Genomic DNA, 27,742 nt, shown 5'->3' on the forward strand with positions numbered 1-27,742 from the left:
TTTAATTGAACAGGAGAAGCAGTAAATTGCTGGCTTTTCATCAAATTGATGAATTTTTAATTTCCACTTCAGTGATAGTTCTACCTTAAATTCATTTGTCTGATTTGATAACAGTATTTGGAATGCAAGAAAGAGATAAGGATTTGGACCCTATATTTATAATATCCCAGAAGAATTTCCTTGCTATTGGCTAGAAATTCAGCTTTCCTACAGAGTTGTAGATGGTGTGATTTGGCATGTACCTTTACTTACCCTTATTCTTTACAGTCAAAGATTTATAGTTCAGAAGGAGTCTGTAGGTAGAGAAGGATCTAAAGAATGGTTCTCTTAGTACTGCATACTTTGGCTAGGAAACCTTTTTATTATTCTGTTTTCTGTGCATCTAGACTTGCCCAGAAACAGCAGACTTAGACCATCCCCACTTCAAGCAGAATAAATAAGCAGAGTGGGGCCAGGAAAAGCCAACGAAGAAGCCACGAGGCAATTCATTAACCCATTTGAAGACATTTTCAGGCAACTTGTTAAGCTTCAAAGGTCAAAGTGACCAACATTGAATTCATCACGGGAAAAAATTCTGGTAGAACAAAGTTAGCCAACTTGACCTTTAATACTTAACAAGTTGTCTTAAAATGTTTTTATTCAATCTGGATACTTTGCTAACATGATTCATCTTCTAATCTATGTAAATGTGACTTTTACATCATACTGGGTTTTCTGTAAGGGCTTCATGTGATGGACTTTCAGAGCAGGTAACACAGAGTTTGTGATTGCTCTGCCCTGCTGTGTGTCCAGTCACAAGGGCAGGGAGAGTGCCCCCTGCAAGGGCAATTGAGGGAGAAAGTTCTAAGTCTCAAGAAGTCAGTGGTTAGGCTGTTCTGAATATTTTCTTGCTGGAAGCTGAGCGTGGGAGGTGGAGGTTTCGCCTCTTGTGTCTCTTTGCCCTGCTGCCCGCTCTGTTGAGTTGCAGCAGTGGTCCCGGGCGGCAGGCTTGGAAGCGGCAGGAAGGCAGTGCTGTCTGTGGGGTGGTGCTGGCCCAGCGCTTTCCAGGCATGCTAGCACCCAGTGCGCAAGCGGAGGACTTCACTTCCGCCAACTGTGACTTCAGAACCCAGGTCTGCTCCTGAACCTGGACGCCCAGCTGTCAGTGTGCCGCCATATGGCACCAGCACATGGCACCCTGATTAAAATTTCAAATTGCGTGCGTTTGTATTCGCTGGCTGGCTTGCTTAAAAGGCAGAGACCTCACCACCCCAGCCTGCCCCCTCCTCCATGGCTCTGAGGTATTATGTTTGCCATCCGTAGGCACGGGTTGGCAAATGAATGGCCTTTCCTCACTACAAAAACCATCACTCTTGTTCTCTCACCTCCTATTTCGAAGGAAGAACAGTCCCTATTTTAAGAGAGGCGAAGCACTGTGAGAAAATGTGTCTGGTGCCCTCGACAAGATCTCTATAGACCAGAAACGAGGTCCCTGGTTTTACCAGTGACTTATTCAGAGTACTCTTCAGTCTTTATCTCTCTTCTCATTTGAAAGAAAGTGAATATTACTATCCCTTAAACATAATTTAATTTTTTTTAGTGAGATTTGTTTATTATGATACATATTTGTACTTTAGAGTTAGACCCTGGGAGCTGGTGTTAATAAGTACACTATTGCTTTTGTGCTATCCTCCCTTTGTGCATAGTCGTAGCTTTTTGTATGTTTACATTTGAAAATTTCTGAACTGGATTACATTGATCCCTCTTGGAAAACAGTAGCAATGAAATTCTATGAAAGTAGGTCCCTCTGTTCAAAGTAGCCAAGACTTACTGCTGCTTGGGGACATCAGCTATTAATAGCTGCCCTTTATTGATCATTTACAGAAAAGGGTAAGGAAAATGCAAATGGTGTATCTCTGTCACCTTATTTAATTCTCACAGTACTCCTACTATACAGCAGCTGCTAGCATCCTCATTTCAGAGGTGTGTATGCTGTGGGTTAGGACTTCCCTGCTGGCTCAGCGGTAAAGAAGCCGCCTGCCAGTGAGGAGTCATGGGTTCAATCCCTGAGTTGGGAAGATCCTCTGGAGAAGGAAACGGCAACCCATTCCAGTATTCTTGCTTGGGAAATCCCATGGACAGAGGAACCTGGAAGGCTATAGTCCATGGGGGTCGCAAAACAGTTGAATACAACTTAGCAACGAAACAACAAGAACATGCTGTGGGTTACTTTTGAAGCTTTTCCAGGACAACACACTTATTGGGTCATGGGACATTTGGGAAATGGAGATTTGAACCCAGATCGGTTTGACAGGAGACTATGCATATTATATTGCTTCCTCTCTGGAGAGAGGATGGAAATTTTTTTTCTAGTTCATTCTAATACTAGCTTCTTGTGTGTAGCTTCTTCTAACACTAGCTTCTTGAAAACAAATCGCTGATGTTTTCAGAAATTTGAGCTACACTTCATGCAACTCATTTCTTATCAACCCCTTGTCGTCATTTGCAGTCTTGACAAGCAAATACAAGGGGTATTTTCTTCTACAGATAAGGTGGAATTATAGTGCCTCGTAGTGAAATATGCTTGTGGTTTATATAAATCCATGACAAACTCTTAATATTGAGCTCATTGAACACATTATTGCCAAAGATGTCACTGCTATGGCCTACGTAGTCTGGTCAAACACGTGACATGGAATTTATGTCATTTATATGTGCATGTATGCTAAGTTGCTTCACTTGTGTCTGTCTTGGGGCAACTCTATAGACTGTAGCCCTCCAGGCTCCTTTGTCTATGGGATTCTTCAGGCACGGATACTAGGGTGGGTTGCCATGCCCTCCTCCAGGGGATCTTACCTACTTACTAACTTGTGGTGGTGTGATCACTCATACTAACCTAGAGCCAGACATCCTGGAATGTGAAGTCAAGTGGGCCTTAGGAAGCATCACTACAAACAAAGCTAGTGGAGGCGATGGGATTCCAGTTGAGCTATTTCAAATCCTAAAAGATGATGCTGTGAAAGTATTGCAATCAACATGTCAGCAAATTTGGAAAATTCAGCAGAGGCCACAGGACTGGAAAAGGTCAGTTTTCATTTCAATCCCAAAGAAAGGCAATACCGAAGAATGCTCAAACTACTGCACAGTTGCACTCATCTCACACGCTAGTAAAGTAATGCTCAAAATTCTCCAAGCCAGCCTTCAGCAATACGTGAACCATTAACTTCCAGATGTTCAAGCTGCATTTAGAAAAGGTAGAGGAACCAGAGATCAAATTGCCAACATTCACTGGATCATCGAAAAAGCAAGAGAGTTTCAGAAAAAGATCTATTTCTGCTTTATTGACTATGCCAAAGCCTTTGACTGTGTGGATCACAATAAACTGTGGAAAATTCTTCAAGAGATGGGAATACCAGACCACCTGACCTGCCTCTTGAGAAACCTATATGCAGGTCAGGAAGCAACAGTTAGAACTGGACGTGGAACAACAGACTGGTTCCAAATAGGAAAAGGAGTATGTCAAGGCTGTATATTGTCACCCTGCTTATTTAACTTATATGCAGAGTACATCATGAGAAATGCTTGGCTGGAGGAAGCACAAGCTGGAATCAAGATTGCCAGGAGATATATCAATAACCTCAGATATGCAGATGACACCACCCTTATGCCAAAAAGTGAAGAAGAACTAAAGAGCTTCTTGATGAAAGTGAAAGAGGAGAGTGAAAAAGTTGGCTTAAAACTCAATATTCAGAAAACTGAGATCATGGCATCTGGTCCCATCACTTCATGAGAAATAGATAAACAGTGGAAACTGTCAGACTTTATTTTTGGGGGCTCTAAAAGCACTGCAGATGGTGACTGCAGCCATGAAATTAAAAGACGCTTACTCTTTGGAAGGAAGGTTATGACCAACCTAGACAGCATATTGAAAAGCAGAGACATTACTTTGCCAACAAAGGTCTGTCTAGTCAAGGCTATAGTTTTCCAGTGGTCATGTATGGATGTGAGAGTTGGACTATAAATAAAGCTGAGCGCCAAAGAATTGATGCTTTTGCACTGTGGCGTTGGAGAAGACTCTTGAGAGTCCTTTGGACTGCAGGGAGATCGAACCGGTCCATCCTAAAGATCAGTCCTGGATGTTCATTGGAAGGACTGATGCTGAGGCTGAGACTCCAATACTTTGGCCACCTGATGCAAAGAAGTGACTCACCTGAAAAGACCGTGATGCTGAGAAAGATCGAAGGTGCGAGAAGAAGGGGACAACAGAGGATGAGATGGTTGGATGGCATCACCAACTCAACGGACATGGGTTTGGGTGAGCTCCGGCAGTTGGTGATGGACAGGGAGGCCTGGCATCCATTTATGGGTTGCAAAGAGTCAGACCCGACTGAGTGACTGAACTGAACCGAACTTGTGGTTATTGATGAGGCCACTCATCTGCAGAAGCAGGAGTGTGTGTGGCTTTCTTTCTCACAGCCTAGGAGACTGGGGACCGAGTAAGGAGGCTGCGTGGTCGTTAGATGAGTGCTGGAGCCTGACTGCAGGTTCAGACCCCAGCTTATTCTTTTCCTGACATAACAGTCTCATGCAAGCCACCTGACATGTCTGTGCCTCAGTTTCCTCTTGTCTAAGAGGGATAAAACTCTTATGAATTAGTGCATGTAAAACAGTTTAGAATGTGGCTCCTGGAACATTGGAAGTACTTAATCAATGTTAGCTAAAATTAGTCATCACATTTAACACTTTACATGGAAAAAGAAGTTATTTTCCAGGAAGATTAATTGATCAGTTTTACAGAAAATTCTAATATTAAGACCCTATCTTTTAAAAACATCTTAATAAGTCACCTTCTTGATTGGATCTGCCAATCAATAATCATCGATGATGCTTCTGCTGGGAAATGGGGCATGAAATCTCCAAAATAAAAAGTATTATCACAGACCTTAAAAAGATATCAGCTACGTTGGATAGAAAAGATATCCACTTACTTATGTTTCAACAAGTGCTCTGGAGTGTTTACTTATGTAATACAGTGAATTGTCACAACTGCATAATGGAGCCTGTGCTCAATCCTAAGTAATGACAGAAAGGATGAAGAAAAGCTAAACAAATAAACCAAAAAGAAATGCCTAGAACTTTTAATAAGGTATATAATGCTAATAGTAGTGCTTCTAACAATGACAATAACCGAAGTAGAAGCCAGCAGTACACATGGACGCCGCTTCTCTTACGGCTCCAGACAAGCTATTTACATACTTAGCAAAGTTATGAAATTCTATCAGCTCGAATCTTTTCCACCACAAATCATTCATTTCTCGTAAAACTCCCATGTATTCCACAGGGTTGCTGAAACACAGCAAAGTGTGAAAGAGAAAACAACTACTCCCTCCACATTTTGTTTAAAAATAGAAAATTCTGATGAGAATCTGAGATAAGAAGCCAAGATGTACTTTCTCAGATTTGGCTTTTTTTTTAACCCCAAGTATCATATGAAAATACATTCTGATAGCTTAAAGAATCAATATCTTTTTACTACATCTATGAAAAAGGTAATGACTGTTGATAATTTTCGTAAAATTCCTTGTACTCATTTTAATCAACACATTATCTCACCTATAGCATCATACCTTGAGATAAACATGGCAAATGACCCATGAGTCAACCTGTTTTCTTTCTTTCCTTGAACTTTAAAATGTAATATTCTCCCTGGTGTTCAGAGAGATACATTTGTTTGAGCCTCTGTGTATATTATGTATCATTAAGAAAATTATGAAAGCTAGAGGCAAACTCTTAAAATAGAGTTTTTCATGTCAAGTTCCTGTCTCTCTTGAGCTGAAGAAGAAAGAAAGAAAGGAGTAAGGGCCATTAGGAGGATAGCAGGTAGTAAAAGCCTATTTAATGTAACATCAATTGTGGAGAAAATATTAGGTACAATTACATAAGGATTGCGTGAGAGGGAGCACCTTGAGAAGCATAATTTAATTAGAATGAATTTATGAGGGAGAGGTCCTGTGCCATTAAACAAAGGGAAGGCAGTGTTGGTGCGCTCTCTTTGCGAGAGCGTTTAATGAGTTTCCGCACATTGTGCTGCAGGTACAAGATTTGTAGCAGGTGGGCATGGAAGTGTAGCTCAAAACAAAACCTGTCAAGTGTCCTCACTGGCGATTTCCGAATTAAGTATTTAGGAAACTGCTTGGATAGTAGTATTTCTTACTGATGATTTCACTGAACAGCTATCCCAGGCAAGATAACCCTTTTCTCTTTAAAAAAAAACCATCAGATTCCAACGTGTTCTTTAGTTGGTCAGTGAATATCTAAGTGTAGTCCTGGCCTCACTTGACTCCTGTCTTGCCCCTGTGTTAGATCACACCTCATTTAGCATTGTGTGCAAAATGCTAAATGACAAAGTCAATATCACTGCCTATCTTGATATTCCAGAAGAATAGTGCCAACGGTGACTTTAGATTGAGATTTTTGTCTTCATGGTTTGTTTCCTATTTCTGGTCAGAGGGAATTAGGGTGTTATCTCCCTATACTGTAATTGTGGTCATAAACTTTATCAGGATTCTTTAAAATCCAAGTAGGTGAAAGGGAAGGAAAACACAATTGTGAAATTGGGTGAAGGAGGCCTTAATAAAGGTATTACCTTAACCTTGGTCAAAATATGTTCCCTAAGACCCCAGGAAATCTCATATAGGGAGGGTTTAAATCGTAAGGAAGGTTTAAAAAATTGGCAAGAGAGTAATTCGTTGTTTAAGGATTTATTTGTGTCTGTACCTCAGAAGATATGTTTTTGGAATTTATTGCAAATAATCCTGTTAATCTTTTCCTAGGTATCCCGACAGGCCAGGTGGCTAAGGAAGGATGATACATAACAGAACTATGGAAATGCCATAAATTATTACATAGTGTAAAAGTATCTATGATATCCATGACTAACTTTTAAAATGGCAAAGTTATAAATATCTGTAAAGTCTGTGCTCAGTTATACTGATTACTGTGGTACTAATGTGTAAAGAATATGTATTTTGGTTTTGTTTTGTTCTCCACCCTTAGATTTTATTTATAAAACAAAAATTTTACATTTGCAGAAGAGGGGCATTAGCAGGGTGTAAATTAAAGACAAAAAAACCCCAATAGGGAAGAATATTTTAAATGTCTTGCAGGGAGTGGAAGAAAGAATTTTGCTTAAAAATTTCACCATATGCTAACTATATACAGCACTTCAAGTTTATTTATTGTTAAAGCTTCATGTAAATCACGTCATTCTGAAAGTCATGGAAACTGCACATTTGTGCATTAAACTATGTAAACAACAAAAACTGGTCATCCATCCAATTGTTGCTTCACTTATTTTGAGTTATAGTGTAATTTTGTGGCGGATGAAATGGAGATTGCACAATATAGCGATTTCCTGTAACACCTACGTTTTTGCTGATATAGCAAGGTCTGTCGGTATGAGAGCTTAACCTTTATTTTATTTCAAAATGTGTTTTTTATTCTGAGTTCCATTGGTGCCTATGGTTTCACTTTTCTGTGTGAACCACATGTTAAACCTGCCCTGACTAAATGAAGGAGTCAAGTGGTAGAAAAGACCTTGTAGGCAGGCGGATTTTATACTGGAATGAGTTCAAGAATACTTTGAACCTATCAGTAACATTATTAATAGGGAGAAAGTGTAAATGCTAACACTTCAAGTGCTCAAGTGTACATGTCAAAATGAAAGCATAAAGTTACATAGGACTGCTCACCAGCTTCCTTTATTTATAAAACAGATACATCCTTTGCACATAATTTGTCCTGTTCACTTTTGTCTATCACTCTTCTGTCTGGCGTGCCCGGTTCTTCCTCTGCTTGTTGGGACTCCACTCATCCTTTCAAGCTGCCTCCAGTCTTTTGAAAAATCAGGCAAGGAATAGGTCCTTTTTCTTCTGCCCAGCCCCCTTTGATTAACCTTCCTCCTGATCCTTTTACCCATCGCACATGGTTTAGGTTGCCATATGGTTAAGTCTGGTTTGCATTTGTACTTGGTTGTTTGAGAGTTGGTCTTCCTCATGAGGTTCTGTTTTCTTAGTGCTTAAAACAGTTCTTTGTAACAGTGGATACTCAATAACTATGGCTTGGACTGAATTAAAGGAAAAAAACAGAAAATTAAAGGAAAAAACAGAAGCAGAAGATATTAAAAACAGATGGCAAGAATACGTAGAAGAATTATACAAAAAAGATCTTTATGACCCAGATAACCATGATGGTGTGATCAGATATCCTGGAATGTGAAGTCAAGCAGGCCTTAGCTTAGGAAGCATCACTACAAACAAAGCTAGTGGAGGTGATGGATTTCCAGTTGAGCTATTTCAAATCCTAAAAGTTGATGCTGTGCAAGTGCTGCAGTCAATATACCAGCAAATTTAGAAAACTCAGCAGAGGCCACAGGACTGCAAAAGGTCAATTTTCACTCCAATCCCAGAGAAAAGCAATGCCAAAGAATGCTCAAACTACTGTACAATTGCACTCATCTCACACATTAGCAAAGTAATGCTCAAAATTCTCCAAACCAGGCTTCAACAGTACATGAACTGTGAATTTCCAGATGTTCAAGCTGGTTTTAGAAAAGGCAGAGGAACCGAATTGCCAACATCCGTTGGATCATTGTAAAAGCAAGAGAGTTCCAAAAAAACATCTACTTCTGCTTTATTGAATATGACAACGCCTTTGACTGTGTGTATCACAACAAACTGTGGAAAATTCTTCAAAAGATGGGAATACCAGACCACCTTACCTGCCTCCTGAGAAATCTGTATGCAGGTCAGGAAGCAACAGTTAGAACTGGACATGGAACAGCAGACTGTCTCCAAATCGGGAAATGAATACGCCAAGGCTGTATATTGTCACCCTTCTTATTTAACTGATATGCAGAGTACATCATGCAAAATGCCGGGCGGAATGAAGCACAAGCTGCATTCAGGATTGCTGGGAGAAATATCAGTAATCTTAGATATGCAGATGACACCACCCTTATGGCAGAAAGCAAAGAGAAACTAAAGAGCCTCTTGAAAGTGAAAGAGGAGAATGAAAAAGTTGCTTTAAAACTCAATATTTAGAAAACTAATATTGTGGCATCCAGTCCCATCACTTCATGGCAAATAGATGGGGAAACAAGGGAAACAGAGACTTTATTTTCTTGGGCTCCAAAATCACTGCAGATGGTGATTGCAGCCATGAAGTTAAAAGATGCTTACTCCTTGGAAGAAAAGCTGTGACCAACCTAGACAGCATATTAAAAAGCAGAGACATTACTTAGCCAACAAAGGTCCATCTAGTCAAGGCTGTGGTTTTTCTAGTAATCATGTATGGATGTGAGAGTTGGACTATAAAGAAAGCTGAGCGCCAAAGAATTGATGCTTTTGAACTGTGGTGTTGGAGAAGACTCCTGAGAGTTCTTTGGATTGCAGGGAGATCCAACCAGTCAATCCTAAAGAAAATCAGTCCTGAATATTCATTGTAAGGGCTGTTGCTGAAGCTGAAACTCCAATACTTTGACCACTGATGTGAAGAACTGACTCACTTTAAAAGACCTTGATGCTGGGAAAGATTGAAGGCAGGAGGAGAAGGGGATGACAGAGGATGAAATGGTTGGATGGTTAGATGGACATGAGTTTGAGCAAGCTATGGGAATTGGTGATTGACAGGGAAGCCTGGCATGCTGCAGTCCATGGTGTCGCAAAAAGTCAGATACGACTGAGTGACTGGATTGAACTGAAAGGAAAAAAAAAAAGAGAGACGTCTACTTCAGTAGGATCCAGGCAGTAAAGTGGTGAGGATACATTTAGGGAAATCTGTACCTCTCTAGGAGTGACCAGTTGCCTGGCTCCCAATGGACAATGTGAAAGGCTGATCCCATTTTACGGTAGATTTTAAGGTGTATTATGTATGTATTGTGGTATTTGAATACTAATTTTAGATAGAAGGAGTTTTTCTTTATACATAATTCAATAAACCCATCTTCTGTAAAATCTGAAGGATTTTTTCTTGGTTTGGGGGAGTGGTTACTAACTGCCTAGTGATTTATGAAATGATGAAGTGGAACAGAGATGTGTCTCCAGCTGGATTGTTCTCATCAAAGTGACCTCCCCTTTTCCTGTGGCCTTCTTGAAGTGGATCTAGTCTAGAAGAACCTCTGATTATTGTTTTAGGATTCTTGTCTACCTAGGCATAGATTCAAGAGACGAAAACTAAGCTGAGTTTGTTTTTAGTGACTTGGAGCTGGTAAGTGGATGGACTGCAAGTTACTTAGGCTTGAATTGATTCACACCTTGTTCCTAAGAGGTTCCCCTGATTCACAGAACTTTCTATAATCAGTTTGATTCATGCATCTATTTGGATTTAGAGCATGCATGTTAAATGACCCTAAAGGTAGTACCTGATACAAGACATAGCAGGAGGACCTATCTTAAAAAAAAAAAAAAATACCGTTACTGTGTAATCCTAGATAGCTTGTTAAGTGAGTTTCCTTTTGTTTGTAGCCATCCTCATTCTTTGAAAAGACAAAACAGCAAAAATGCACTGAAATTTGATTTAATTCCTAATTGTGGATGTTTGACTAAATCTGCCTTAGTCTGCCTTTTGGCCCTGAGGGGTGGATGCTGAATATAATGAAGCTCTCTGGAAACTGGCTGTTGAGCTTTTTAGTAGAACAGACTTCCCTGCCCTTGTTACCTACCAGGGATGGTGAGTTGAGGAAAACTCCATCCTTTGTTTCTGTTACTGTGTGAGCATTCCTGATGTATCCTGGATAATATGGAGAAACATTTAGGTAGAGCTTTTTTCTCTCAGAGCTTGCTCATTCATTCACTCAACAACTGTTTACTTTGAATCCACTCTTCTAGGCCCTGGGCTTGTGTTCTGTTAGCACAGACATAATTTTCTCAATTGAGAGGGCTTATTACAGTGCTAGGACATGTTGATTAATTTAAAGCCCATTGCCAATTATAAATGTTTTTTGCTGTTGATTCAAGTAGGTCCTAAAGGCTATCCTATAAAGGAACACTGCTTTTGAAATTTTAGATTATTTTTTATTTTAAACCCTTTTGTTGTGGAATCAGACATTTAGGAAGAGAGGATACACTGTAAGTGAGCAAGTTCAGGAATTCTGATCATGAGAACCGCTTGTTGCAACCACCTCTCAGTCAAGAGGCAGCATTGCTAGGAGCCCAGAAGCCACTGTGTTCTTTTCCATATCACAGTTCCCTTCTAGAGATGATCCCTTTCTTGACCCTTATGGTAACCACTTCGTTGCTTGCCTCTTTCAGTCACAGTTTGTCTATATTTGTTCAACTCTGTGCTTCGAGATTAGTCTGTTGTTTCAGTGTGGCTGTAATTTGTTTACTTTTTAAAAGAAAGCTGTGGTATAGTCATAGGATGGAAGCCTCTGTAGCAGTGAAAGATACTATTAGTACCCCATTTTTATAGATGAGGAAATCGAAGCACAAAGAGGTGAATCAATTTGCCTAAGGGTCTACTGCTAGGATATGTTATGAAACTAGGATTTGAACCTAACTAGTCTTAACGTCCGGAGAAGGCGATGGCACCCCACTCCAAGTACTCTTGCCTGGAAAATCCCATGGGCGGAGGAGCCTGGTGGGCTGCAGTCCATGGGGTCGCAAAGAGTTGGACACGACTGAGCGACTTCACTTTCACTTTTCACTTTCATGCATTGGAGAAGGAAATGGCAACCCATGCCAGGGTTCTTGGTTGGAGAATCCCAGGGACGGGGGAGCCTGGTGGGCTGCCGTCTATGGGGTCTCACAGAGTCGGACACGACTGACGCGACTTAGCAGCAGCAGCAACAGCAGCAGCAGCAGCAGCCTTAATGTCTGGAGAAGGAAATGGCAACCCACTCCAGTATTCTTGCCTGGAGAATCCCAGGGACGGAGGAGCCTGTTGGGTGTCGTCTATGGGGTCGCACAGAGTCGGACACGACTGACGCGACTTAGCAGCAGCAGCAGCAGCAGTCTTAATGTCTGAGTCTGTTCTCTTAATATTTTTTTTCAATTTTTATTTTTATTTTGCTTTGCAATACTGTATTGGTTTTGCCATACACTGACATGAATCAGCCACGGGTGTACCTGAGTTCCCACTCCTGAACCCCCTCCCACCTCCCACCCCTTATCATCTCTCTGGATCATCCCAGTGCACCAGCCCAAAGCATCCTGTATCCTGTATCGAACATAGACTGGCGATTTGTTTCTTACATGATAATGTACGTGTTTCAATGCCATTCTCCCAAATTATCCCACCCTCTCCCTCTCCCACAGAGTCCAAAAGTCCGTTCTATACATCTGTGTCTCTTTTGCTGTCTTGCATACAGGGTTATCATTACCATCTTTCTAAATTCCATATATATGTGTTAGTATACTGTACTGGTGTTTTTCTTTCTGGCTTACTTCACTCTGTATAATCGGCTCCAGTTTCATCCACCTCATTAGAACTGATTCAAATGTATTCTTTTTAACGGCTGAGTAATACTCCATTGTGTATATGTACCACAGCTTTCTTATCCATTCAACTGCTGATGGACATCTAGGTTGTTTCCATGTCCTGGCTATGGAACAGTGCTGCGATGAACATTGGGGTACACATGTCTCTTTCAATTCTGGTTTCCTCGGTGTGTATGCCCAGAAGTGGGATTGCTGGGTCATAAGGCAGTTCTATTTGCAGTTTTTTAAGGAATCTCCACACTGTTCTCCATAGTGGCTGTACTAGTTTTCATTCCCACCAACAGTGTAAGAGGATTCCCTTTTCTCCACACCCTCTCCAGCATTTATTGCTTGTAGACTTTTGGATCGCTGTCATTGTTCTCTTAATATTATACTAAATTGTCTAAGACTTTAAGCAAGACTTCACCTAAATGATGTACAGCATTTCAATTTCTCTGAAGGTTTATTTAACAGATTTTCTCAAAAGTTCATTCTCAGAAGCAAGACTTTTTTATAGATACTATAGTGATGATATAAAAATATAGAAATTTCTAGACTTAATGGAAATTGACAGCTCCTGGAGATGATCTAGTCACTGGATTCTTTATTTTAAAACTTTGAAAGTAGAAGATCAAAAAGTTGTGAGACTGGGCAGAGTTCAGACACCTGTTTATCAGAAGAGGCAGCACCGAGAGGCGTGTTGAGATGAGCTGATGAGAACTGAAGTGGTCCCAGGTTTACTCCCTGTTTCGAGCAACACGCTGAGTCTTACGCAATTGGATGCCCAGTTTCTTGCTGAGAACATTTCAAGGCTTGGTGTCAGCTATTGTTAGAAAGAAAAGCTCTAGACAGTGCCTCGACAGCTAACAAAATTCCCATAAGACGAAGTTGACAGGACAGAAAACTGAACTTTTGTGGACTTGAAGTTGAAACCAGTGACTGGCGCATCCTCTCTCGAAGTCATAAGCATGATTAGAAGTCAGTAAAGGTGTTATTCCCCTAGTTTTGATCATTCTTGTGTGAGCTCAGAGACATGTATTGCCTCTTGTTCTGTGTATCCTATGACCAAATGAATTTCTCCTACTTTCGATGTTACCAAAAGGCATTTAAAAACTGAAAGGTGTGCCCGAGATAAATATAAATTGATCAAATGCTAACTCTTGAAAAGAACCAAAGATAGTCACGCCATCCTTTCCCCTTGTTGTCAGAACTTTTTAAATTTCTGCCCATCATTATACTCCCAGACCCACTCTGTTGCAACACATACGCACACACCCCATTGTATTGTTTCAAACTTCTGCATTGACATCAACATCCCTGCTGTTCTGAAGAACTGTTCTAGGAAAGAACAAGTGAATTCTTGATAGCTCGGGTTAATATATGGGACTTAGATGTAGACAGAAGTCAAGTCATTATGAGGTCATTCTAATCATTGAAGATGTCCAACGGTAGACTGGACTTGTAGAGAGGCTAGGGACCCCACATGGGGAGGGAGCAGGTCTGCTGAAGTGGTTCAGGGACTTTGTAGCTGAGATCGATTGGGAAATTGCATGAGACAACCTTCAAATTTGTACAGTTTTTTTAAGATTTTGAAATGAAATTTATTGAATTGTTGGTTTAGGGAGCAACTTCTTTGATAACTTCATTTTTCTCAGATTTAAGTAAATACACATGAGGAAATTATTCTTAAGTAATAAATAGACCTGTTTTACATATATCCATATTTGTTCTTTCCCCATTTTTTTTCATTAGAAGATATATTTTCAGCTTGGATCCAATTTTTGGGGGGTGGGGGTTAATTGCTTCACAGTATTGTATTAGTTTCTGCTGTTTCACAAGGAAGTGAATAAGCTATATGTATACATATATCCCCTTCCTCTTGGACCTCTCTCCCACCTCTATCTCACCCATCTCCATGTTTTCTAGATTTAAAAACGAGGCTATAAGGCACTGTTAAACTGCTTAGCCAGGAACTGTTGTACATGGTCATCTTTCCTTTCTTTTTCTTTTTCTTTTTCTTTCTTTTTTAACTTCATGATTTTGTCCTAGAAAATTTACAGATTCTACTTACATACGCCTCCCTCCTCAGCCTGGTACCTATCATTGAAGAGAAACTTGGGTGATCATGGGGCACATAAGAGTTCAGCTGATAGTTGGAAGTGTGGGAGGAGTCCCGGGAAATCTGTAGCTGTAAGCATTCATCTTTGACCAGAGAAGCACTCTTAAGATGTGCCCAGATGGAATTCCCGTGAGTCTCTCTTCTGTGGGAGTGGGACTGTTGTGGCACCAACAGCAGAGCAGTTCATGAACAAAAAGCCTTCTCTAGCGTCACCTTTGCTGGTGTTCACTGTTTCTTGCCTCCCCCTGCTTTTGTTTGGCGAGGGGTTTCTTATTTATTCACACACACGTTTTTACAAGATTAGAACAAATGTCTGTGTTAATAACATCCCGAGTTATTCTGCGGGGAGAGGTGCACATTCCATCTTGGTGTTTGTGTGGGGTTTTGCTGAGGAAAGCAGAGAATTGAATGAAGTTTCACTCAGCCTGACTAGAGGATGTTGTGCCGTGTAGATGTACCAGACATTTTTTTTTTTCCACTTGCTCAGGAGTGGATAAGGAGAGGCACTATTTGTAGTGTGTGAAATATTTTTAAAAAGTGAGAACTCCCTGTGAGGTGTGGTTGTAGCAGGAGTAGGTCAAGTATTTCCTTCTTTAATATTTAGCCAGAGGAGACCACTTAGCTCCTGTGAAGCCTGCCTGATAACTGATCATCCCTTTCTTTTTTTCTGTTCACAACATTATGATCCAACTCTTGTTCTTGTACACTAGTGAGATCTTTCATTCTGAAAATCCTGCTACAAGCAAGTTCTGACCAATTCATCATTCTTGCTGCCATTCTCTGCTGAAGTACATCTTGGTTCATGCCAGGCTGAGAATGAGCTCAGCAGAGAAAGGAGAAATATATAGTGGTTTAAGGATGAAAAGAAAAAGAATACACTGGTGGTTTTTCAGTTTGTGTTTGTTTTGTTTTTTAGTTTTGAAAAGACCCAAGCTCCCACTTTTTTATTCTTTTAATTCAGAAGGATGCAGTTTGATATATTAGAAGCATTGTCTTTGGAGTCCAGGAGACCTGAGTTTGGAGCTGCACTTTGTGACCTCAGACAAACTACTTACTCTTTCTGAGGTTCAGTTTGCTGTCTATAAAACAGGAATGAATAATAGTATATCATAGGGTTGTTACATGGATTAAATAAGAACACTTAGTATAAGGTATATAGCACAATTCTTTGCCCATAGCAAGTAGCTTGCTATTATTCTTGCATTAACAAAGCTGTCCAGGTATTTCTTCCCATTAGTAATTTTCATAAAATACATATTAAACTCTGTAATTTAATATGATTTAAAACTTTTAATAAACATGTCTAGAGTTTAAGATTTAAGACTTTAGAAAGAGTTCACACAGGATTGGGTTCTTGGTGATTAAGTAGTGGGCAGTGATAAGATTTTTATTTTATGACATGTTTAGGAGAAAGTGCTGAATGAAGCTTGTAATAGTAACAGCCCTTTTAATGAGAGGACCAGATAAAGAAGTCATTTCCAGTGCTGCCTGGGAAAAGGGTGGATTTCCTGTGGCATCATAACAGTTCTGAGTAAAGGACCTCAAAGAATTCCTTGAATTAAAGGAGCTTGGAAACTAAAAAATGCAAGGTTTTTTTTTTTTTTTCCCCCCTCCCATAAATTGATCTATTGCATCCTAATGATATTAAATAGAAGTTGATTTTTCACAGGAAAGAAATACTTGAGAGAATTGAATTGTCTGTCAGACTTGCATATTTCTCTTTGGAGAATCTGTTCTGTAAAAGCAGTTATTTGTATCTAGATTTGTTCTCTTAGAAACCATAATTAACCCTTTCGGGGTAAATAGTTTTCTCTCCCCTAAATGGCTTTGATTGATTACTTATTTTTTAAAGATTCATTTTCCCATATAATCTCTCAGAGGCTGGGGATCAGATAGCCTTCAAAGTACCTACCACACTGTGCACCTAGGCTCAAAATTAATATTTTCATCTTTATTTTAAAGTTTTTTTATAAAAGTAATATGAGCTTGTTATAGATCCTTTGGAAAATATAGAAAAATGGAAGAGAAACCATACACAGCTCCACCGTCTAAAAATAATCATCATCACAATCTTGGTGCATTTCCTGCTGGATGTTTTCCTGTTCGTACAGAGCACCATGGTTGATAGTCGTGACTGAATATGTGTGTGGGGTCTTCAAGGATCTTCTCATGAGGCCAGGTGCTGTTGGACAGATACTGGTGGTAGCCAGGCAAAGTGTGTGGGCCTGCTCATAAGGATGACAGGATCACAGAGAGAGCAGACTGCCCTTGGATCCCTCAGCCCAGTGGGACGTGTGGTTTTCCTCAAGTGGGAAAAGATTGTAAAGGGAAGGTGGTTGTCGTAGGCAAACTCAAAAGAGATCTTCAGATTGTCCCCATGGTAAGTAACAAGGGCCAAAAAGAAAAAAAAAAACCAGACTTTTGCTCTGCTTTGGTATTTCTGTATTCAGGAAAAAATCATTAGTTTCAATAAGTTCAGGTTTTGAAGGTAACTTCTTCCTCTTGAACATTTCCCAGTAGGGACTGAATTATTATCATTAATTTGAAATGTGCAGGGGGAGACATAAACATGAGAGAATTGAGAACTCTTAGCACATAACAGATTTTTACAGCATCTATCCCCGATCTGAATCATGACTTTTTTTTTTTTTAGTTGAATCTTTCTTTATAGATGCTTTCTAGTCTGTCCTATGCACCTCTGACTTTTCTCATGCTGAGTCATACTTTGTTCTGTTTTTTAAATATAAATATATATCCTACATCACTGACTCAGTGGACATGAGTTTAAGCAAACCCCAGGAGACAGTGAAGTACAGGCAAGCCCAGAGTGCTGCAGTCCACGGGGTCACAAAGAATCAGACATGACTTAGCAACTGAACAACAATGTATGCATACATATATATCTCCATTATTGAACAAAGACTGGAAGAGTGGATATGGCATTGGAAATGTGCAGTGTATCCAGAGATCACTTGTGTTGAGAGATGATTTCATTGTAATCCTTCCTGATTGAACCTCTCGAACCTTTTATTCTCATCTGCAGTGTGAATGTTGTATTCCTTTTCCCTTGGCTCTGTCTCCATCTGCATGCAGTCTTCAGGTGGACTCCTTTACTAAAGAGAAGAGCATAATATTCTTCAAGTTTGCCTAGCTCTTTGGCATTTAAACAAGCTAGAGAGATGCATAAATTTAGCAAAGGATCGGGGCCAAAGTGATGGCTGAACTGGCATCATTTCACATTTTTCATGCTGTGTATTTATAGCAATAAATTTCAAGCAAGGAAATAGATTGCATGGAGTATGCTGTATTAGGAAGGAAGTTTGTATACTTTTGTGGCTTATTAGTATCTTAGTATAACCTTCTTCCCACTTCCCTGGTTGAGTGAACTGAAACGGATAAGTTCAGGGGCTTTTTGGTTGTTATTCATGTGTCTGGCCAGTTAAAGGGTAGGTTTTTTAAAAAATAGATATATATATATAAAAAACTGAACTGAGCTCCCAGAATTATTTCTTGGTTGTTGTGACTTTCCTTCTCTTTCTGCCTCTCATTCTAAGAGTCTGAAGATACCCTCTCACGACCACTGCCCTCGTAGCTGCTAAGTTCTAGAGCTCTGTGGTGAAAGCATATGTTAACTTAAAAAACAGACAGTACCCAAAAAACAAACAGTGCCTAATTCTTTAAAGAGGAGATAACAATAGTACAATAAAATTGTATTTCCCAGTCATTGAAATCTTATAGTCAAAAATACTGAGAAAATTTTGCTTCAATGATTATCTTGCTTTATGAATCAGTGGTGGGTTATAGTTCAGAAAGGAATTGCTCAAATGTTGTTTATTTAATAACTATAATATATAAGTGATGATGATAAGGATAAATAATAACACCTTATTTAAAAAAAAATAGATACTAGCCTAAATGCTTTCATGAATTATCTCATTTAGTTGTATCAACAAACTTTCAAGTCATAATATTATCATTCCCTTTATAAATGAAGAAACCCAGCTTTATTTAAGCTCTCAAAAGCTTTTTTGAGAGCTTAAATAACTTCCTTTAGAATATAGATCTTAAATATCTAGAGTAAATAAATGATAACAGAAAATATTCCCCTCCAGTAAATATGCTTTCTCCCACATAGTCCATCTATTAGAGAGTTTTGGAATAGGGGCTTGTTTTTTCTAAAAAAAGAGAAAACCTTGATAGACATTTTAGTGTTCATTAATCATACAGAGTTATGATGTGAAGTTGAGTGAGCAAAGAACTTGTTGGATTTGTAGCTGTAGGGTAATAGGGTTGTTTGTGGAAGATTTAAAGGAAGGGTGATGGTGAAAAAAGTTTGTTTTTACAAAAGGGACAGGCAAGGAAACTGACCTTTCTGTGCTCAAGGTCATAGGATGGAGTAGAACATCAAAGACATATTCCATCTACTGCGAAAGTTTCACCTTTTACCCCAATAAAACTTTTCTCTTATGTCACCTTTGAGACACACACCAGAGCTTATTGTTCTATAGAGCTTCCAAATAAAGTGCATTTACTTCGAGGACAGAAAATATAAATTTGAAAAAGTATTTGAGATTTAGAAAGCATGACTTTTGAATTCTAAGTATTTATTATCCATTAGGGACTGTGAGCCCATGAGTAGGTACTGAATTATCTCCATCTTTGCATCTAGAGTGCCTGGGACAGGGTCTGACAGGTAACATCATGAAGAGTCCATAAAGCTTTCTGAATACATGAATGAGTGAAGAAATGAGTGAACAAAATTATAGCGTTTTCTCCTATCATCTGCTAAACATCTGCCTTTCAGTTTAAAGACCCTCCTTTTAAAACATTAAAAAGAGCATATGTAACCTAGTTTTATTAATAATATTGAGTATTCGTTCATATATAATTGGACTTACTGATAAAAGAGAACTTTGTAGTTTGGTTTATAAAAGAAAATTCACAATTGAGTGGCATGTGGACCACACCTTCAGACACAGACACTCCATTCAGACTTGCAGACCCCCACCCTGCTCAGTGTCTGGGCTGTAGCCCAGACTGAGGTTGGACAGCGGGAAGAAGGAAGCCCTGTGGTTAAACCACTTGGGATGATCGAAAGTCGACCATACTTATTTTCAATTTGGCAACCGCAGTAGCTTTTTCCTCCAGTGTGCAGTTTTCCCTGGCTGTTTTACTCTGTGGGCTGCTCACCATTGGTGATCTGGCAGAGGCATCTGAGGAGGCTCACCGTTGCTCCCTCCTGACAGTTCCGTTGGCTTTTCCAGTGCTTTCCCTGACTCGGCCATGCTCTCTGGTCTCAGGGAGTTAATCAGATGCAGTGAGTGCAAAAGAAGTAAAAAGAAAGACAAGAAAGTGCGACCTGAGGAGGATGATAATGGAATGCTAAATTTAACATGACCTGAGTTGTGAATATTTACAGCATGTGAAAATGTTCCTGGCTCCTCCTACTGTTTCACATGCTTTAGTTCAGATCCTTAGAAACTTCTGGTGGGCCTTTGATATTGGAGTCCATCAGCGTATCTGTGTTGATACTCCAGATTTGAATACCATCTTAGTTAGAGGCGTGGTGTGGTGGTTACGATGTGTGAGTGTGTGAGTGTCTCAATGTCCAGGAGAGGAAGGTTGTGAAGATGCGTGTTCTTGTGGGACAGACCTGTGTCTCCTGGGATGAGCTAGTGTGTGTAAGTGTGTTCATTTTCTTTTTCCTGTTTCTTTCAACCTATGTCTTTTTCTTTCCCATTTTCATCTCAAGTTGATGATATGTTATTTGCACTAATATCTGGGTGTAGTTTCCTACCCACATTGAACCTCAGTTAGAAGAACCTCAGGCCTCAGTGATCTTAATTTTAACCGATTTCCCTGGATAAAATGCTCCTGATACCAAATAGCTGTATGTTGAATATTTATTATTGCTTGAAAGCAGTGTCTTGGAAAGGATGTCAGGGGTTTCCTAAAGGAGTAGTAAAATTCCATTTTCCCTGTAGCATTTACCAGCTGCCTTGCAATTTGGGTAGCCTGAAATATGGTCAGAGTGCACGTTACCCAACTTTTCCTGGCAGCTCCTGCTCTCTTCATGCTTCACGCAGATGATGCCCCATCCCCCTGCCGACCATCAGGCACATGTTGGGACCTAGTCATATCTTCATGACTCTAGCAGGGAAGGGTGGATGCCAGGAGAATAAGAATCAAGCTAGTAACCTACCTGACTTGAAGAAAGCACCACTGCATTTTGTTGGAAGTATGGGAGTTTGGAGGTGTCCCCCAATCAAACCTAAATCTCTGGGTGGTCAGCCATGATTGAGTTGCTGTTTTCTTACAGGTGTATGGAGGGTATCATTTCATGACTCCCCTGGGCCTGAATGGACAGATGATTAAAATATATAAATTCATGGATCATATCAGAGAGAAAGGATTCTAATTTGTGGTCAGAATGGGTCTACTCTTGTGTTCTGCTAGGGTTTATCAGGATGTTTCTTGCTGAAATTTGCTTGTCCAGTTTGGATTGAACCACTTAAATTTAACAAACTTTAGACTTGCAAGAGAAAACCAGAGAATCCTAGAAAGTAAGAGTTTGCTAACATCTTGTGTAGGATTTCAGTAATGGGAATCAGGATGAAAAACCAGTGTTGGCTGATGAAAGTTAGAAGTTGGGCTCATAATAAATTGTATTTGCATTCAGTTAACAGCTTACAAACTGCCCTACATTTATTATTTTCTTTGAGCTTTGTCCTTGTTCCCTGAGGGAAAATGTCTGTTATTATTATCATTATTATCAACATCACCTTCCATTTCACAAATTATAAAATGGAGGCTCCGAGAATTTAAGAGATTTTCCCTAAAGTACTTAACGGATCTGCCAACGCAGGAGACATACGAGATGCAGGTTTTATCCCTGGGATGGTAAGATCCCATGGAGGAGAGCATGGCAACCCATTCCAGTATTCTTGCCCATGGAAAGAGGAGCCTGGTGGGCTACAGTCCATAGGGTTGTAAAGAGTTGGACACGACTGAGGCGACTTAGCATGCATGCACATACTGTAGCTAAGTCTAACTTTCTGAGGACTTCTCTGTCTTTTATTATCTCATAGTTGGCATTCGAACAGAAATAAAGATGCATTTTATAAATGCATATTTTATAATACTGCTATAGCCAATATAGGAAATGGCATTGAAGTTATATACGTTGCCTGCTAAAATCAGCACAATTTGTGAAACAGGCCTTACCTCTCATAAACTCCCTTGGCTCCTGCACACTTCACTACTGTCTTGTTATAATGAAGTTTGCAAAGCACTGCAAAGACTGAGAGGCACTTTTCCCCTCCCTACACCAGACAGTGCTATGACATGTCTGGAGACTTCAACAGACAATGTGGGCCTACGGTGAAGTACTTATTAAAATTTAGGTCTTTCTTCACGAATATTATTTCTTTTTTAAAAAGATGTAATTTTATTTTTATTTATTTATTTGTTTTCGGCCAAGCTGCTGCATGGTACTGTGGGATCTTAGTTCCCCAACCAGGGGTGGTACTTGTTCCCCCTGCAGTGAAAGTACGGCTTCTTATCCACTGGGCCACCAGGGAAGTCCCCATGAATATATTTCTTTTTAAAATTGAAAAAAAACTGTATCTAAGAATTTGTATCGTTGTTTTAAAATGTGTTTCTAATGAATAGAATTAAAATTACATTTGATGGATTCTTCAACATTGATAAACTGTTAAAAATGATTATACTGTAATTTGAGGTATAAAACCTTTATTTCACTTAAATGAATAATCCATTATATGTAACAGCTGGAAAATTCTGATGGGGCTCTGTCCATGCAGTTACTGATTGTGTAATGCTATCAGTTTTTGATAAACATGTTCCACGTTTCTCTGTTTTGCACACATAAGCATTAGAGTCACCCACTGTTTGAAGACAAGAGATTGTCACCTTTTAGGAGTTAGCATCAATAGATACATCTGGAACTAGGTAATAAATTAAAAGACCAGAGCAAAAATCAGACTAACCCATTGGTAAAAATTAAGTTCCTCAGGAGCTGACCAATATAAGGTCTTTCCCAGACATGACCACTGACTATAAAAGGCTTTTAAAGTACACATCATCATTATTGTAGAAATGTAACTTATTCAAGTAGGTGAGATAAATCAGCTCCTCATCTATCAAGCTGCAGCTAAACAAGGATGATAGTATCTGACCTTAGATGACTTTTCTTATTGCCTGTGCAAATCAGGTCACTACGAAATCACTGTTTATTAACTTTTTTCAGTAACATGATGGTCTAATTATTTCAAGACTTGTTTATCCCTCTTCCACATGACGTGGAATCAGATCCTGCCCTCTGCTCTGCTAAGGTTTTTCTGACTGAAAAAGGTTAATTGAACAAGAGCCCATGAGAATGCAAACTTCTGTACATGTGGTCATTACTCATGTACCTTGCTTTGGTTAAATAAACCCTTGATGTCCTTGATGGCTTGTTTGCCAAGAACTTGATAATCCCCTCGCAGTTGCTGCTGTCAAATGCAGGCAAGGAGAACTATGAATGGTTATGAACTCGCATGATGCTGGTATATGCACATAGTGATATTTGGCACAATTAAACCTTGGTTAGTAGCTTCCTGGTTCATTTCCTTTTCACTCCATCAGAAAGTCTGGGCCTTTGTGGACCATCACTGTACACAGTTCATAGTGATACATAGTTCACATTTCTTGAAGGGCTATGAGGTTTAAGCAATAACCTAGTGCCATCATCATCTGATCTGTTCTGGAAGGTGCGTCTTCAAAAGCTTTTGACTTTTTTTGGATGTCCAGTGCAGTACCTTGGGTTCCACTTTTTGCCTGCCACCCCCACAAGCCCTAAATTTTACATACACACACACACACACACACACACACACACAATATTAAGCTAATTACAAGACTTTTAAAGAAAGGCATCTCTTTCTTGCTATGATGGCAGGTAGTGTCGTGGTGAAGCATAAAAGCTGTTCCAGGTGGTTCCTGAAGCTTGGAAAAGTGTCACTGTCTCAGCTGAGCTGAATCACCGTCTTAGCTTTTAAAGCTGATCAGTTCAGCAAGACAGAACTGATTACCCAGGCAGATTAACTGCCCCTGAGACAAGTGTTCAGAATAATTCTTCTTGTACGATCTTCGGTATTGGTGTGTAGCAATAATCTTTACTGTCCTATTTTGTTTAATTGTCTGTGTAGATATTCTCTAGAAAGGAGGTTGATTAAACTTTGACATAACTTAAATCTATTGTATGAACTATATTAACATACATAATTATGCCTGGAAGAGGACTGTACGTAATTTAAAAATTTATGGTTAAGAGATCTATACAATTTTTTCTCTGTAGCTTTCCTTTAGCTGTGTGTTAGGAGGTATTCAGGAATATGAGTTCAGGTTAATAACCCACGACAGAGGCAAAGTCAGGAAGAGGTGGTCCCAGAGGACCCAAGTTAGCTCTTGTTGGGAAAAACTCAAAATTGGGAAATAGGACTTTGGAGGCATAGGTCAAAGGAGGATATGAAATATTTGCCCCACATCCCCTACATGAATAACCTTTATTTTGGAGAGGAAAGGTTTCTCAGACTTACTCAATGAGGATTAAAATGAGAATAAACACATATTCCCTGTTTCTCTGTCTCTCTCTCAGTGGTCTATAAACTCATAAATGAAACAATAGAGACTTAAAATCTAACATTGTGTTCAGTCTGAGCTCTTCCACTTAAGCAGTTTGGGACTTCAAGCATGCTGCTATTCATCTGTTAGCTTCAATTTCTTCGCCTCTAGAAGGGGTATTGACAGTGTTTATATTGTGGCATTGTTATGAAGAAAAAATGAGGTAATATTAAAAAGTGTTTAAGGCACAGATACTGGCACGTTGAAGATACTTAGTAAATGTTGATTTCCTTCTTGTTCAGCAAAAGCTTAAGGAGCAAAGCTGGTGGTGGGAATGTTTGTGTGTTTCATTACTTCAGTAGAATTTGCCAAACATATTTACCTCATTAATGCTAAGTAAGTAAAACAGAGACTCATATCTAAATATGAACACGGAGATTTTATAATTGACCTATCGCTCCTTTTTTGTAATGCAGTGTGGACGCTTTACCTCTGTGTCTCTGAAAATCTTATAATTTTAAAATGTAAGTTCTTCTGGGAGTCTTCTGATTGAAATGTTGTTGTTGTTCAGTCACGCAGTCATGTCTGACTGTCACTCCACGGACTGCAGCATGCCAAGCTTCCCTGTCCTTCACCATCTCCCTGAGCTTGCTCAAACTCATGTCCATCGAGTCAGTGATGCCATCCAACCATCTCGTCCTCTGTCGTCCCCTTCTCCTCCTGCCCTCAATCTTTCCCAGCATCAGGGCCATTTATAATGAGTCAGCTCTTCGCATCAGGTGGCCAAAGTATAGGAACTTCAGCTTCAGCATCAGTCCTTCCAATGAATATTCAGGACAGACTTCCTTTAGGATGGACTGGTTGGATCTCCTTGCAGTCCAAGTGACTCTCAAGAGTCTTCTCCAGCACCGCAGTTCAAAAGCATCAATTCTTTGGCACTTTGACTGAAGTGGGCATTCTTCAACTCCATTCATATCCTGGCTTTATAAGATAGCTGAGAACTCCCTGAACTGACAACGTGGTATATGTTTGTGAGTTTATATGTTTTCTTGGGAAGCCAGCGTGTGGCTTTCATCATTTCCAAGGAGTTAGGGAACCCAAAATATTTAATACTGATCATCATGATGACTTTCTGCTTACATTTTTTGGCCCGAGAATATAAATGTTGCTATTGATGTGTGTTAAAGACTTACTGTATACTGGGCTAAGCTTGTTAAATGTTTTATCGCAGTGGAACCTGGGCCTTTATGAGCGTAGGTCCATGGAGATATTCTCAAGCACTCAGGAATAGAAAGTCCAGGCCCTAGCCAAGCAGAATACCAAAACCAGGGATGGACAATTCACTCAGCTGTTTACTTTGTACATAGATTTTCCCAAAATGTGAAAATTGTGATTTAATAATAGTACTGTGTTTCTACACCATGTATTAAAGGTATGAGAGGTTTGTTTTTTTTTTTAAAGCATTGTAAAGGGTGACATTAAGATGGTCATCTTACAAATCATGGTGTGTGGAATACACCTTAGACCATGAACCTCAGTTTGGGGGGATTTTATTTATTTTCTATGTATGTATGAAAAGTCTATAATTGCCAGAAAGATTAGCTCCATCTGTTCTTCATTCCCTCTATGGGACTGGGGAGGGGGAAGAATTTATGGAAGATTCAGATTGGTTAAAAAACCCACAGCAGGAAGCCTTTTGTCTTACTGAAATATCCTGGTTACAGGGCTTCCCTGACTCAGCACGTAAAGAATCTATCTGCAATGCAGGAGCCACCGTTTGGATCCCTGGGTCAGGAATATTCCCTGGGGGAGGAAATGGCAACCCACTCCAGTATTCTTGCCTGGAGAATCTTATGGACAGAGGAGCCTGGCAGGCTGCAGTCCATGAGGTTGCAAAGAGCTGAACATGACTAAGTGACTTAGCATGCATGCATTCCAGTTAACAGCTGGGAAAATTAGGGATAACCCATTTGGCAGATAGCTGGACATTGGCCAGTTTGAGGAAATCTTCAATACAGGATCTTAGCAAATTCTTAGTTTGTTGTTGAATTGACCCATCATGATATAAACATATCTTGAAACGATCAAAACTTATGAGTTATAAGTAAGGTTGTATTTTCCTCGATGAGAATTAATTGTCGTCCAGCCTTACTGGACATGTCCTGATGTAGCCCTTTTGTACCTGAAGTTTGTTCATGTCTGTTGGGTTTTAAGCATTGTTAATAATACAGTCAGAGCAACACTGAAGAGTTAGTGTTAGTGGTGTTTGCCAGCTCGACCAGCTGATTGCTTTGTTCTGAGCATAGTTCATACACCTGGTAGAGTTCTCTCAGCTATTATGCAATTCTCGTGGTTCCTGTAGACTTGCCTTCCAACTTGATTCATTCACTGTATCCACCCAGTGTATAAGTATCGAACAACTGTTATGTGGAATACACTGTTCTGTGCTCCAAGAATTAGTTCATTGCTTTAAGAGTACACACTTGGGTACTGTTTTGGAGAATTGTTAGCTATGTTTTAATCCAGAGGAATAAATGAGAGAGAAGAAGGAAATTCAGTAATTTTGTCAGTGTTCCAACATCAAAAATGATTAATATCAAATAGAAACACACACCTGGGTATTCTTTTTGCTGACCACATGATCCTGTACAGTTTTATGTCCAGCTCTATGTAAACAAAAGTGTTCGCAACAGAATTGCTGTTTTTCTATAGCCGTCTTCAGAAGATTTTTCAAAGGATTTTGAATTTTTAGGGGATTTAGAAGGATTTTGCCTCCTTTGGGCTGGAAATTTGGTGTCTCCATTGAAACTTGGAAACCAAACCAGACGGTTTTGGGTTCTCTTTCATTTAGAATGTCAGAGAACATAAAAGTGAAAAAGCCTATTTTTGTTCTAATACTTCATATTCATTATATTTTGTTTGTTTTAAATTTCTCCTGAATATTACTGACTTTTCTTGTCTCTAATAAACTCTGTTTCACATAAGTTAACTTAGAAAAACATTGGGAGGAGATAAACCTGAGCCTAATGATCATGAACTTTTCAACTAGGAGTCTTAACTAAGTTGTGAATCTTTTGGCAAGGTCACACAATCCTGGTCTACTTCCTGACAGTTTTTAAATTTTTAGAGTTTTCCTTCTACCTAGTTTTTCTGTAAAAGAATTTCGTGGTAGTAATCTAATAGCAGTCTATGTCTACTGTTTTTCTGAACTTTTCTTTCTTGTAGCATTTGGGAATTTAGCAGAGGTTTAGCAAGTAGTGATTACCACTACCACACAAAAAAATTGCTAACATTTCTAAAATGCACTCACTATGAAGACTGAATTTCATAGGAGTGATTTAAATGCTTAGAACACAAGTGTTTTGTGTCATAACATTTTTTTAAAAAACAAGAGACACTTACTTCTGTTTATCATTTTTAAATTTATATGCCATCATCGTAATTTGCATTAGAGACCCTGGTAAAAAGAAGAAAACAAAATCACCTAGGGGAAAAAAAATCAGCTAGGGAAATCCATTTAAAATTTTGCCATTTGGGGAGGTAG

The 27,742-nt window shown here is 39.4% G+C and overlaps 1 protein-coding gene across 4 annotated transcripts in view; it reads left to right on the plus strand.

The window, feature by feature from the left end:
• The window catches only part of NFIA (nuclear factor I A), a 396,595-nt gene that overhangs the window by 115,453 nt on the left and 253,400 nt on the right, over window positions 1-27,742 (plus strand). The gene's annotated exons all lie outside the window — the stretch shown is intronic.

The sequence above is a fragment of the Ovis canadensis genome, chromosome 1 (assembly GCF_042477335.2).
Source record: "Ovis canadensis isolate MfBH-ARS-UI-01 breed Bighorn chromosome 1, ARS-UI_OviCan_v2, whole genome shotgun sequence".
NCBI lineage: Eukaryota > Metazoa > Chordata > Mammalia > Artiodactyla > Bovidae > Ovis > Ovis canadensis.